This window comes from Mustelus asterias, chromosome 19 (assembly GCF_964213995.1).
Source record: "Mustelus asterias chromosome 19, sMusAst1.hap1.1, whole genome shotgun sequence".
NCBI classification, from domain to species: Eukaryota; Metazoa; Chordata; class Chondrichthyes; order Carcharhiniformes; family Triakidae; genus Mustelus; species Mustelus asterias.
The window spans coordinates 85282605-85296949 of record NC_135819.1 but is presented as its reverse complement, the minus strand read 5'-3'; the positions used below and the strand labels follow the sequence as shown (position 1 = coordinate 85296949).

The following is a 14345-nucleotide window of genomic DNA, read 5'->3' as shown; positions in this document are numbered from 1 at the left end:
TTACTAAGTTCCATGTACTTACCTAAAGGTCTCTTAAAAGACCCTATCGAATCCGCCTCCCCTACCATTGCTGGCAGCCCATTCCACGCACCCACCACCCTCTGAGTGAAAAACTTACCCCTGACATCTCCTCTGTACCTACTCCCCAGCACCTTAAACCTGTGTCCTCTTGTGGCAACCATTTCAGCCCTGGGAAAAAGCCTCTGACTATCCACGCGATCAATACCTCTCAACATCTTATACACCTCTATCAGGTCACACCTCATCCTTCGTCTCTCTAAGGAGAAAAGGCCGAGCTCACTCAACCTATCCTCATAAGGCATGCTCCCCAACCCAGGCAACATCCTTGTAAATCTCCTCTGCACCCTTTCTATGGCTTCCACATCCTTCCTGTAATGAGGCGACCAGAGGAATTTGTAATGAGGCGACCAGGGGAGGAATTTGTAAAATGCGTACAGGAGGGTTCTTTGGAACAATATGTAGATAGCCCGACTAGAGAGGGGGCTATACTGGACCGATTAGTACTGGGGAATGAGCCCGGTCAGGTCTGCAAAGTTTCGGTAGGGGAACATGTGGCAAATAGTGACCACAATTCTGTTAGCTTTAGGATAGTGATGGAAAAGGATGAGTGGTGTCCCAAGGGTAAGGTGTTGGATTGGGGGAAGGCTAACTTTAGTGGGATTAGGCAGAAATTGGCAGCTCTTGATTGGGAGAGGCTGTTTGAGGGAAAATCCACATCTGGCATGTGGGAGTCTTTTAAGGAACAGTTGTTAGGGCTACAGGACAGGCATGTGCCTGTAAAAAAGGATAGTAAGGGTAGGATTTGAGAACCGTGGATAACGAGGGAAATTGAGGGACTGGTCAAAAAGAAAAGAGAGGCGTATGTTAGGTCCAGGCAGCTAAAAACGGAGGGAGCTCTGGAGGAGTACAAAGAAAGTAGGAAAGAACTCAAACGGGGAATTAGAAGGGCAAAAAGGGGTCACGAAATGTCCTTGGCAGACAGGATTAAGGAGAATTCCAAGGCATTTTATTCATAGGTTAGGAACAAAAGGGTTGTCAGGGAAAAAATCGGACCTCTCAGGGAGAAAAGTGGGGAATTATGCTTAGAGCCCAAAGAAGTAGGGGAAATCCTAAATGAATACTTTGCGTTGGTATTCACAAAGGAGAGGGATGTGTTGACTGGGAGTGTCTCGAAGGGGAGTGTTGAACCGTTGGAGAAAATCTCCATTACAAGGGAGGAAGTGTTAGGTTTGTTAGAGAATATAAAGACCATAAGACCATAAGACATAGGAGCGGAAGTAAGGCCATTCGGCCCATCGAGTCCACTCCACCATTCAATCATGGTTGATTTCAACTCCATTTACCCGCTCTCTCCCCATAGCCCTTAATTCCTCGAGAAATCAAGAATTTATCAATTTCTGTCTTGAAGACGCTCAACGTCTCGGCCTCCACAGCCCTCTGTGGCAATGAATTCCACAGACCCACCACTCTCTGGCTGAAGAAATTTCTCCTCATCTCTGTTCTAAAGTGACTCCCTTTTATTCTAAGGCTGTGCCCCCGCGTCCTAGTCTCCCCTGTTAATGGAAACAACTTCCCTACGTCCATCCTATCTAAGCCGTTCATTATCTTGTAAGTTTCTATCAGATCTCCCCTCAACCTCCTAAACTCCAATGAATATAATCCCACGATCCTCAGACGTTCATCGTATGTCAGGCCTACCATTCCTGGGATCATCCGTGTGAATCTCCGCTGGACCCGCTCCAGTGCCAGTATGTCCTTCCTGAGGTGTGGGGCCCAAAATTGCTCACAGTACTCCAAATGGGGCCTAACCAGTGCTTTATAAAGCCTCAGAAGTACATCCCTGCTTTTGTATTCCAAGCCTCTTGAGATAAATGACAACATTACATTTGCTTTCCTAATTACGGACTCAACCTGCAAGTTTACCTTTAGAGAATCCTGGACTAGGACTCCCAAGTCCCTTTGCACTTTAGCATTATGAATTTTGTCACCGTTTAGAAAATAGTCCATGCCTCTATTCTTTTTTAAAGACTGACAAATCCCCAGGGCCTGATGGAATCTATCCAAGGCTGCTCAGGGAGACGAGAGATGAAATCGCTGGGCCTCTGACGCAAATCTTTGTCTCGTCACTAGACACAGGTGAGGTCCCAGAGGATTGGAGGATAGCTAATGTGTTCCCATTATTTAAGAAGGGTAGGAAGGATAACCCAGGTAATTATAGGCCAGTGAGCTTGACGTCCGTGGTGGGGAAGTTGTTGGAGAAGATTCTTAGAGAAAGGATGTATGCGCATTTAGAAAGGAATAAACTCATTCACGAGAGTCAGCATGGTTTTGTGAGAGGGAGGTCATGCCTCACTAACCTGGAGGAGTTTTCAAAAGAAGTGACTAGAATGGTTGACGAGGGAAGGGCCGTGGATGTCGTCTATATGGACTTTAGTAAAGCGTTTGACAAAGTTCCTCATGGTAGGCTGGTGCAAAAGGTTGGATCTCATGGGATAAAGGGGGAGGTGGCTAGATGAGTGGAGAACTGGCTTGGTCACAGAAGACAGAGGGTGGTACTGGAAGGGTCTTTTTCCGGCTGGAGGCCTGTGACTAGTGGTGTTCCGCAGGGCTCTGTATTGGGACCTCTGCTGTTTGTGATTTATATAAACCATCTGGAAGAAGGTGTAACTGGGGTGATCAGTAAGTTTGCGGACGATACAAAATTGGCAGGACTTGCAGATAGTGAGGAGCATTGTCAGAGGCTACAGAAGGATATAGATAGGCTGGAAATTTGGGCAAAGAAATGGCAGATGGAGTTCAATCCAGATAAATGCGAAGTGATGCATTTTGGTAGAAATAATGTAGGGAGGAGCTATACGATAAATGGCAGAACCATAAAGGGTGTAGATTCGCAGAGGGACCTGGGTGTGCAAGTCCACAGATCCTTGAAGGTGACGTCACAGGTGGAGAAGGTGGTGAAGAAGGCATATGGCATGCTTCCCTTCATAGGACGGGGCATAGAGTATAAAAGTTGGGGTCTGATGTTGCAGATGTATAGAACGTTGGTTCGGCCGCATTTGGAATACTGCGTCCAGTTCTGGTCGCCACACTACCAGAAGGACGTGGAGGCTTTGGAGAGAGTACAGAGGAGGTTTACCAGGATGTTGCCTGGTATGGAGGGGCTTATTTATGAGGAGAGATTGGGTAAACTGGGGTTGTTCTCACTGGAAAGACGGAGAATAAGGGGAGACTTAATAGAGGTGTATAAAATTATGAAAGGCATAGATAGGGTGAACGGTGGGAAGCTTTTCCCCAGGTCGGTGGTGACGTTCATGAGGAGTCACAGGTTCAAGGTGAAGGGGGGGAGGTTTAACACAGATATCAGGAGGACATATTTTACACAGAGGGTGGTGGGGGCCTGGAATGCGCTGCCAGGCAAGGTGGTGGTGGCGGACACACTGGGAACGTTTAAGACTTAACTAGATAGCCACATGAACGGAGTGGGAATGGAGGGATACAAAAAAAAAAAATGGTCTAGTTTGGACCAGGGAGCGGCATGGGCTTGGAGGGCCGAAGGGCCTGTTCCTGTGCTGTATTGTTCTTTGTTCTTTGTTCAGAACTGAGCACAGTACTCCAAGTATGGTCTGACGAAGGTCTTATAGAGCTGCAACATTATCTCACGGCTCCGAAACTCAATTCCTCAATTGATGAAGGCCAGTACACCATACGCCTTCTTAACCACAGCCTCAACCTGCACAGCTGCTTTGAGCGTGCTATGAACTCGGACCTCAAGATCCTTCTGATCTTCCACTCTGCCAAGAGTCCTACCATTAATATTATATTCCGCCATCCTATTTGACCTGCGAAAATGAACCACTTCACACTTATCTGGGTTGAACTCCATCTGCCACTTCTCCACCAAGTCTTGCATCCTATAAATGTCGTGCTGCAACTTCTGACATCCCTCCACACTATCCACAACACCTCCAACCTTTGTGTCATCAGCAAACTTGCTGATAACACCAGTTACACCTTTTTCCAAATCATTTATATATATCACAAATAGCAGAGGTCCCAGTACAGAGCCCTGCGGAACACCACTGGTCACAGACCTCCAGTCGGAAAAAGACCCTTCGACCGCTACCCCTCTGTCTCCTATGGCCAAGCCAGTTCTCCACCCATCTAGCCACTTCTCCTTGTATCCCATGAGCCTTAACCTTCTTAACCAACCTGCCATGTGGGACTTTGTCAAATGCCTTACTGAAATCCATATAGACGACATCCACGGCCCTTCCTTCGTCAACCGTTTTTGTCACTTCCTCAAAAAACTCCACCAAATTTGTAAGGCACGACCTCCCTCTTACAAAACCATGCTGTCTGTCACTAATGAGATTGTTCCGTTCTAAATGCACATACATCCTATCTCTAAGAATCCTCTCCAACAACTTCCCTACCACGGACGTCAAGCTCACTGGCCTATAATTACCCGGGTTATCCCTGCTACCCTTCTTAAACAACGGGACCACGTTCGCTATCCTCCAATCCTCAGGGACCTCACCTGTGTCCAAAGAAGCGACAAAGATTTCCGTCAGAGGCCCAGCAATTTCATCTCTCGTCTCCCTGAGCAGTCTAGGATAGATGCCATCAGGCCCTGGGGCTTAGTCAGTTTTAATGTTCCCTAAAAAACCTAACACGTCCTTCCTTGTAATGGAGATTTTCTCTAACGGATCAACACCTCCCTCTGAGACACTCCCAGTCAACAAGTCCTTCTCCTTCGCGAATACCGATGCAAAGTATTCATTTAGGATCTCCCCTATTCCCTTGGGTTCTCAGCATAATTCCCCTCCTTTGTCCCTGAGAGGTCCGATTTTCTCCCTGACAACTCATTTGTTCCTAACGTATGAATAGAATGCCTTAGGATTTTCCTTAATCCTGCCTGCCAAGTACGTCTCGTGACCTCTTTTTGCCCTTCTAACTCCCCGTTTGAGGTCCTTCCTACTCTCTCTGTATTCCTCCAGAGCTCCATCTGTTTTCAGTTGCCTGGACTTAACATACGCCTCCCTTTTCATTTTAATCAGATCCTCAATTTCCCTGGTTATCCACGGCTCTCGAATCCTACCTTTCCTATCTTTCCTTTTTACAGGCACATGCCTATCCTGCAGCCTTATCAATTGTTCCTTAAAAGACTCCCACATGCCAGATGCGGACTTACCTTCGAACATCCTCTCCCAATCAACGTCCACCCATTCCTGCCTAATCCGGCTATAGTTAGCCTTCCCCCAATTTAGCACCCTGCCCGTAGGACAGCACTCATCCTTGTCCATTACTATCCTAAAGTTAACAGAGTTGTGGTCACTATTTGCCACATGTTCCCCTACCAAAACTTTGACGACCTGACCGGGCTCATTTCCCAGAACTAGGTCCAGTATAGCCCCCTCTCTAGTCGGGCTATCTACATACTGTTCCAAAGAACTTTCCAGTATGCATTTTACAAATTCCTCCCCCTCCGGAACCCCAGCTCTAAGCACTTTCCAGTCTATACCAGGGTAATTAAAGTCCCCCACTACAACAACCCTATTTTTCTGCACATATCCAGAATCTCCTGACATATCCTTTCCTCCACTTCCCATGGGCTGTTGGGTGGTCTGTAGTACACCCCCAGCATAGTGACTGCACCCTTCCTGTTTCTGAGCTCCACCCACAGTGACTCAGTACATGACCCCTCTAAGTTGTCTACCCTCTGCACCGCAGTCATATGCTCCCTAACTAATATCGCTATTCCCCCACCTTTTTTAGCCCATCCTCTGTCTCACCTAAAACACTTATACCCCGGAATATTCAGCTGCCAGTCCTGTCCTTCTTTTAACCAAGTCTCCGTCACCGCAACCACATCCAAATTCCGCATAAGCATTAAGGCCCTAAGCTCGTCTGTCTTACCCATTACGCTCCTCGCATTGAAGCAGATGCACTCCAGACCTCCAGGCTCACTCAGGTCATCCTCCTCCAGAGTGCTCCTCTTCTTAGCTAGCCTTGCCCTGGCCCCCAGCTCAACCCCAGCCTGAGTACTTACTGACCCCCCTGCCACACTAGTTTAAATCCTGCCGGAACTCTCTAGCAAAACTCCCAGCCAGAATATTTGCTCCCTTCCAGTTAAGGTGTAACTCATCCTTTCTGTACAGTTGCCATCCTGACTTGAAGACTTCCCAGTTATCTATGAGTTAAAAACCCTCCCTCTTGCACCAGTCCTTTAGCCATGCGTTCAACTGTAGAATCTCCCTGTTCCTAGCCTCACTTGCACTAGACACCGGGAGCAGTCCAGAGATTGCTACCCTGGAGGCCTTACTTTTTAGCCTAGCACCCATCTCCCTGAATTTCTCTCGTATGACCCCCCAGCTCTTCCTACCTACATCATTTTCACCAATGTATATAATTACGTCCGTTTGACTCCCTTCCTTTTTTAATATGCTTCCTACCCTCTCGGAGACATGCAGTACCCCAGCACCAGGGAGGCAGACTAGTTGGTTCCTTAACATTCTAGTTTTAAAAAAAACATCTCCGACATACTCCAGGAAGTCATCAGTCCCATTATTGTTTGCCCAATCTCTGTAGATTAAAGTCACCCATGATTACTGCAATGCCCTTGATACATTCATCTTATTTTCTTTTTAATGCCATCCCTCCTTTACCATTGATGTTTGGAGGCCAAGAGATATCTCCCACAAAAGTTTATCAACCCTTGTTTCTTAACTCCTCCCAGACTGATTCTACATAGAATCATAGAGTGATAGAGGTTTACAGCATGGAAACAGGCTCTTCAGCCCAATTTGTCCATGCCGCCCTTTTTTTTTTAAAACCCCGAAGCTAATCCCAATTACCCGCGTTTGGCCCATATCCCTCTATTCCCATCGTACCCATGTAACTACCTAAATTCTTTTTAAAAGACAAATAATTAGCAGATATAAACAAGTAAAGAATCCCAACTGAAGATTTTCCAATTAACAGTTTCAACTTGAGAAATGTTCAGAATATCACCAAGCACTTTGAATTTTAAACGTTGGGGCCCATCCGTTGGTGCACATCTGAAGAAAACCACATTCTGTTACCGTTCCTGTCTGATAGTACTCACTTAACCCTGACACACACACCGTCCAGACGGGTCTACGAGAGGGAAGATGATGGAGCAAGCACACGAGGCAGAGGTGCCGCGAGCTATCTGTGTAGTCACACAGGTCCCGTGCGCTGAAGGCTGTCCTTCTCGGCAGTCATGACAAACCAAGCAGTTCTACCTGAGAAAGATTCACTTCGAACTGAGTTTTTACTGCCTCCGAAAAGCTTCTCTTCAAAAAACGTGGCTGTCCCTCTTTTGCGCACTCCCTTCTCAGCTCTGCAGCTGCTTCACTTCCTGGCGCCTTTTTTTCCTCCCGCCCCCAGAGCAATCCCATTGGCCCAGCCCACATCACTCAACCAACAGCACCCTGTTCACAGCACCCGCCCGGCAAACAGGACACTGAAACCCACAAGGGACAAAGAACACTGGTAAATGTCTTCCCCACAAATTTTCCTCAGTCCCTTACACATGCTTTTCTCAACAGTAAATACTGATGAGAAATATTCATTTAGGATCTCACCCATCTCTTGGGATCCGCACATAGATGATCTTGTTGATCCTTAAGAGGTCCTACTCTCTCCCTTGTTACTCTTTTGCCCTTTATGTATTTGTAGAAGCTCTTTGGATTCACCTTTGCCTTATCTGCCAAAACAATCTCGTGTCCCTTTTTTGCCCTCCTGATTTCTCTCTTAACTCTACTTCTACACCCCTTATACTCTTCAAGGGATTCACTTGATCCCAGCTACCTATGCATGTCATGTGCCTCTTTCTTCTTCTTGACTAGTGCCTCAATATCCCGAGTCATCCAGGGTTCCCTACTTCTACCAGCCTTGCCCTTAACACTATGAGGAATGTGTTTACCCTGAACCCTGGTTAACACACTTTTAGAGTTTCTGAACCAATTTCCTCTCTTGTTGCACTAATTTCATCCTCAGCTGACAATGCCAAAAGTGGGTGCTATCTTTCCAGCTGTTCATGCCCCACTGCTGCTGCAAATGGGGATAGAGAATTTGACGCTCAGCCAATCTTCATTCATTGCAGCGGGACCAAAAAATCCCGACGGTGTGAATGGCTGGAAAATCCCACCTCTTGTCTTTGTTTCAGGAAGTTCCCCTTGAAGAGGTTGCTCCTTTTATTTTGCTCTTCAGTTTATTTGATTTAGTTTAGTTGTTTTACACAAAAGAATGGCTTTAGCTTGTGATTAAAAATACCTGCTGCTGATCAGCAGTTAGGTCCTTCCTAACAAATTTGATTGAATTTTTTGAGGAGGTGACCAGGTGTGTAGATGAGGGTAGTGCAGTCGATGTAGTTTATATGGATTTCAGCAAAGCCTTTGATAAGGTCCAACATGGGAGAATTGTAAAGAAGGTAAATTCACATGGGATACAGGGTAATTTGATAAAGTGGATTCAAATTGGCTCAGCTGTAGAACACAGAGGGTGATGACAGAATGATGAGGGGAGACGATGGCCCAGTGGTATTATCGCTACACTGTTAATCCAGAAACTGAGCTTATGTTCAGGGGACCTGAGTTTAATTCCTGCCACAGCAGATGGTGGAATTTGAATTCATTGAAAAATCTGGAATTCAGAATCTATTAATGACCATGAAATGATTGTCAGCCAGCAAATCCCACATCCCGGAAATTAATTTTTTAAAAATCCACCCTTTGACAATATCAGCGGAATGGATCAGCTGCCACATGTTCTCAGATAGAAACATACAAACATGGAAACAAGAAGCAGGAGTAGGCCCTTCGGCCCTTCGAGCCTGCTCCACCATTCATGGCTAATCATCGAATTCAATATCCTGATGTCCCGTCCCCCCATATCCCTTGATCCCTAAGAGCTCTATCTAATTTCTTCTTGAAATCAGACAATGTTTTGGCCTCAACTACTTTCTGTGGTAGTGAATTCCACACATTCACCACCCTCTGTAAGACATTTCTCCCCGCCTCAGATCTCAAAGGTTTACCCCTTACCCTCAAACTATGACCCCTAGTTCTGGACTCCCCCACCATTGGGAACATTCTTTCTGAATCTACCCTGTCTAACCCTGTTAGAATTTTATACATTTCTATGAGATCCCCTCTCACTTTTCTAAACTCCAGTGAACTCCACCGACTTAATCTCTCCTCATATGACAGACCTCCCATAACAGGAATCAGTCTGGTAAACCTTTGCTGTACTCCCTCTATGGCAAGGACCTCCTTCCTCTGATAAGGACACCAAAACTGCACACAGTATTCCAGGTGTGGCCTCACCAATGCCGTAAACAATTGCAGCAAATCATCCCTATCTCTATACTTAAATCCTCTCACTATGAAGGTCAACATACCATTTGCCTTCTTTACTGCCTGCTGTACCTGCATGCTTACAAAGAACAAAGAACAAAGAAAATTATAGCATAGGAACAGACCCTTCGGCCCTCCAAGCCTGCACAGACCATGCTGCCCGACTTAACTAAAACCCCCTACCCTTCCGGGGACCATATCCCTCTATTCCCATCCTATTCAAGGACTCTAAGGTCTCGCTGAGTATCCACCTCTCTCAATTTACATCCATTCAAGTAATAATCTGTCTTCCTATTATTGCTACCAAAGTGGATAACCTCACATTTATCCACATTATTATATTGTATCTGCCATGCAGATGCCCACAAACTCAGGCTGTCCAAATCACACTGAGCCACCTAATCACTGACAGCCAATCAGAAAAAGACCCATTAATGCTAACTCTTTGCTTCCTATCTGCTAACCAGCTTTCTATCCATCTCAAGACATTACCTGCAATCCCATGTGCTTTAACTTTACATAGTAGTCTGTTATGTGAGACCTTGTCGAAAGCCTTCTGAAAGACTAAATAAACCACATCCGTTGAATCCCATTGGTCAACACTACTCGTTACATCCTCCAAGAATTCCAATAGACTCGTCAAGCATGATTTCCCTTTTGTAAATCCACGCTGACTTTGTCTGATTATATCACTGCCTTCCAAATGCTGAGTTATGAAATCCTTGATAATGGACTCCAGCAACTTTCCCAGTACCGACGTTAGGCTCACTAGTCTATAGTTCCCTGTTTTCTCTCTACCTCCCTTTTTGAATAGCGGGCTTACATTAGCTGCCCTCCAATCTGTAGGAACTATTCCAGAGTCCAAAGAATTTTGGAAAATAACCACCAATGGATCTATTATTTCCAGTGCCACTTCCTTAGGTACTTTGGGATGAAGATAAATTTAACGTTTATTTATTTCAAGTTTATTTATTAATCACAGGTAGCCTTATATTCACACTGCAATGAAATTACTGTGAAAATCCCCTAGTCGCCACACTCTGGCGCCTGTTCGGGTACACTGAGGAAGAATTTAGCATGGCCATTTCACCTAACAAGCACATCTTTGGACTATGGGAGGAAACCAGAGCACCCGGAGGAAACCCACGCAGGAACAGGGAGAATGCGCAAACTCCACACAGACAGTGACCCAAGCCGAGAATTGAACCCGGGTCCCTGGCACTGTGAGGTAGCAGTGCTAACCATTGTGCCACCGTGCTGCCCCACATGGGAAGATTATCAGTACCTAGAAATTTATCCACCTTCAATCCCCAAATTTCCCCAAAACCATTTCTCTACTAATGCTGATTTCCTTCAGCTCCTCACTAAAACATGTTTCTCTCAGCACTTTTGGTACATTATTCATGTCTTCCCTTGTGAACACAGAAGCAAAGTACAAATTTAATTCCTCAGCCAATTCTTTATTCCACGTTATGAATTCTCCCACTCCTGACCGTAAGGGGCATACATTTGTTTTTGTCAATCTTTTTCTCTTTACATATCTATAGAAACCGTTACAGTCAGTTTTTATGTTCCCTACTAGCTTATTTTCCTACTCTATTTTTCCCTTCTTAATCAATCCCTTGGTTCTCCTTTGCTAAATTTTAAACTGCTCCCAATCCTCAGGCCTATTACTTTTTCTTGCCAATTTGTATGCTTCTTCCTTGAATCTGATACTATCTCTAATTTCCCTTGTAAACCATGGTTTGGCCACAATTCTCTTACCACTCTTGTGCTAAACAGGAATAATCAACTTCTGGAGTTCACCTATTCATTCTTTAAATGCCTGCCATTGCCTGTCCACTGTCTTTCCTTTCAGTAATGTTTCCCAGTCCATCATGGCCAACTCATGCCTCATACCATCATAGTTACCTTTATTGAGATTCAGGGCCCTGGTCCCAAGATCAACTACACCACAAACCACCTTGACAAATATTATGGACACTCGTCCTCAAGGGTTCTCGCACAACTCAATTGCCAACTAATCCTTTCTCATTGCCCAACACCCAGTCCAAGATGGCCTGCTCCTTTATTGGTTCCTCAACATATTGCTCCAGAAAACCATCCCGTATGCACTCCAGAAATTCCTCCTCTATTGTACTGTGATTAATTTGACTCTCCCAATCTATCTGCAACAGTGGCAGGATTGGACAGAGTCAGCATGGATTTATGAAAGGGAAATCATGCAAATCTAATGAAATTCTTCGAGGGTGTAACTAGTTAGAGTTGATGAGGGGGAGTCAGTGGATGTGATTTATTTGGACTTTCACAATATGGGCTGGATTCTCCAACCTTGTCCTCGGTTGGGATTCTCCAGTCCCGCTGCAGTGAATGGAGATTTGGCTGAGCGCCAAATTCTCCATTCTCGCTGGCAGAGGAGTGGGGCGAACAAGATCGGAGAATATCGCCCTAAATATTAATGATTTAGATGAAGGAATTAACGTACTATCTTCAAATTTGCAGATGATACAAAGTTGGGTGGGAGGGTGAGCTGTGAGGAGGATACAGTGATCCTTCAGCATGATTTGGACAGGCTAAGTGTGTGGGCAAATGAATGGCAGATACAGTATAATGTGGATCAATGTGAGGTTATCCACCTTCATAGCAAAAGCAGAAAGGCAGATTGTTATCTGAATGGTTATAGATTGGGAGAGGGCCCTGGGTGTCCTCATGCACCCGTCACTGAAGGTAAGCATGCAGGTGCAGCAGGGGGTAAAGAAGGCAAATGCCTTCATCGTGAGAGGTTTCAAGTGCAGGAGCAGGGATGTTTTGCTGCAATTTTACAGGGCATTGGTGAGGCCGCACCTGGAGTATTGTGTGTAGTTTTGGTCTCCTTATCTGAGGAAGGATGTTCTTGCTCTCGAGGGAGTGCAGCGAAGGTTTACCAGGAGTTAGATATAGCCCTTGAGGCTAAAGGAATCAAAAGATATGGGGAGAAAGTGGGAACAGGTTACTGAGTGGGATGATCAGCCATGATCAAAATGGCAGAGCAGGCTCGAAGGGCCAAATGGCATACTCCTTCTCCTATTTTCTATGTCTCCATCAACCTTATTCCTGTTTACTCGCACTGAGTTTTGGTTCTTTAATGCTTCAAATTTAAAATTGTTGTGTATATTATCATGGCCTGTGCCTTCCAATAATTCTAACCTCTTTGAGCCCATAACGTGGCGCTATCTTTGCAAACTCTGCCCACTTCGGGAAGTAAACCTCCTGCTGATTTCCACATACCATCCCCCTCAACTGGAACTCTCAGTACTCATAGAATCATAGAATCATAGAAACCCTACAGTGCAGAAGGAGGCCATTCGGCCCATCGAGTCTGCACCGACCACAATCCCACCCAGGCCCTACCCCCACATATTTACCCGCTAATCCCTCTAACCTACGCATCCCAGGACCCTAAAGGGCAATTTTTTTAACCTGGCCAATCAACCTAACCTGCACATCTTTGGACTCCTCCCCACTGAACACCACTTGGAGGAAGCATTGAGGATGGCAAGGGCACAGAATGTACTCTGGGTGGGGTGTTCAATCACTAAGGGTGGCTTGGTAGTACCACAGGGACCGAGCTGTCTGGGTCCTAAAGGACATCGCTGCTAGACTGGGACTGCGGCAGGTGGTGAGAAAACCAACAAGAGGGAAAACATACTTTACCTCATTCTCATCAACATGCCTGCCACAGATGCATCTGTCCACAGCAATATCAATAGATTGACCACCGCACAGTCCTTGTTGAGACAATGTCCCAACTTCACATTGAGTATACCCTCCATTGTGATGTGTGGCACTAACGTGCTAAATGGGACAGACTTCGAACAGATCGAGGAACTAAAGACTGGACATCCAGGAGGTGCTGTGGGCCATCAGCAGCAGCAGAATTGTATTCAACCACAATCTGTAACCTCATGGTCCGGCATATCCCCCACTCTACCATTACCACCAAGCCAGGGGATCAACCCTGGTTCAAAGGAGAGTGCTAGGGAGCATGCCAGGTGCAGAATCAAGCATCGCAAAACATGAGGTGTCAATCTGGTGAAGCTACAACACAGGAATATTTGTGTGCCAAACAGCATAAACAGCAGAGCTAAGTGATTCCACAACCAACAGATCAGGTCTAAGATCTGCAGTCCTGCCACATGCAGCCTTGAATGGTGGTGGACAATTAAACAACTCACTGGAGGAGGAGGCTCCACAAATATCCCCATCCTCAAAAATGGAGGAGCCCAGCACATCAGAGCAAAAGATAAGCCTGAAACATTCGCAACAACCTTCAGCCGGAAGTGCTGAATGGATGGTCCATCTTGGCCTCCTCTGGAGGTCCCCAGCATCACCGATATCAGTCTTCAGCTACAACAAAAACAGAAAATGCTGGAAAATCTCAGCAGGTCTGGACAGAGGGAGCAAAGCTAACGTTTCCAGTCTGGATGATTCTTTAAAGACTCCATGTGAGTTCAAGAAATGGCTGAAGGCACTACATACTGCAAAGGTGATGGGCCCTGACAATATTCTGGTAATAGTACTGAAGACTTGCGCTAACCACCACTTTCTCAAGAGTAATTAGGGATGGACAATAAATGTGGACCAAGTCAGCGAAGCCCACAACCCTTGAATGAATAAAAGAAAGCTGGTGTATTTCCCCTCCCTTCACCGCTGAAAGTTTTGTTGTCTGCCACCTTAACTACATACTTCGGAATTCACTTCCTAATCCCCTCCACCTCTCCATGTCTCCTCCTTCAAGATATTTCTTTAAATGAAGCTCTTTATCCACCAGTTAATTTGGTTCTCTTATTTTCATCTTACTCCTGTTCTTTCATCACTTGTCACCAAAGATAGTAGAACAGTGTCCATCAGTTCCTTAACATTGCAATCTTAGAACATAGAACAGTACAGCACAGTACAGGCCCT

The 14345-nt window shown here is 45.7% G+C and overlaps 1 protein-coding gene across 1 annotated transcript in view; it reads right to left on the bottom strand.

The window, feature by feature from the left end:
* LOC144507517 (protein piccolo-like) overlaps positions 1-14345 on the bottom strand; it is a 351797-nt gene that overhangs the window by 253336 nt on the left and 84116 nt on the right. The window lies entirely within an intron of this gene.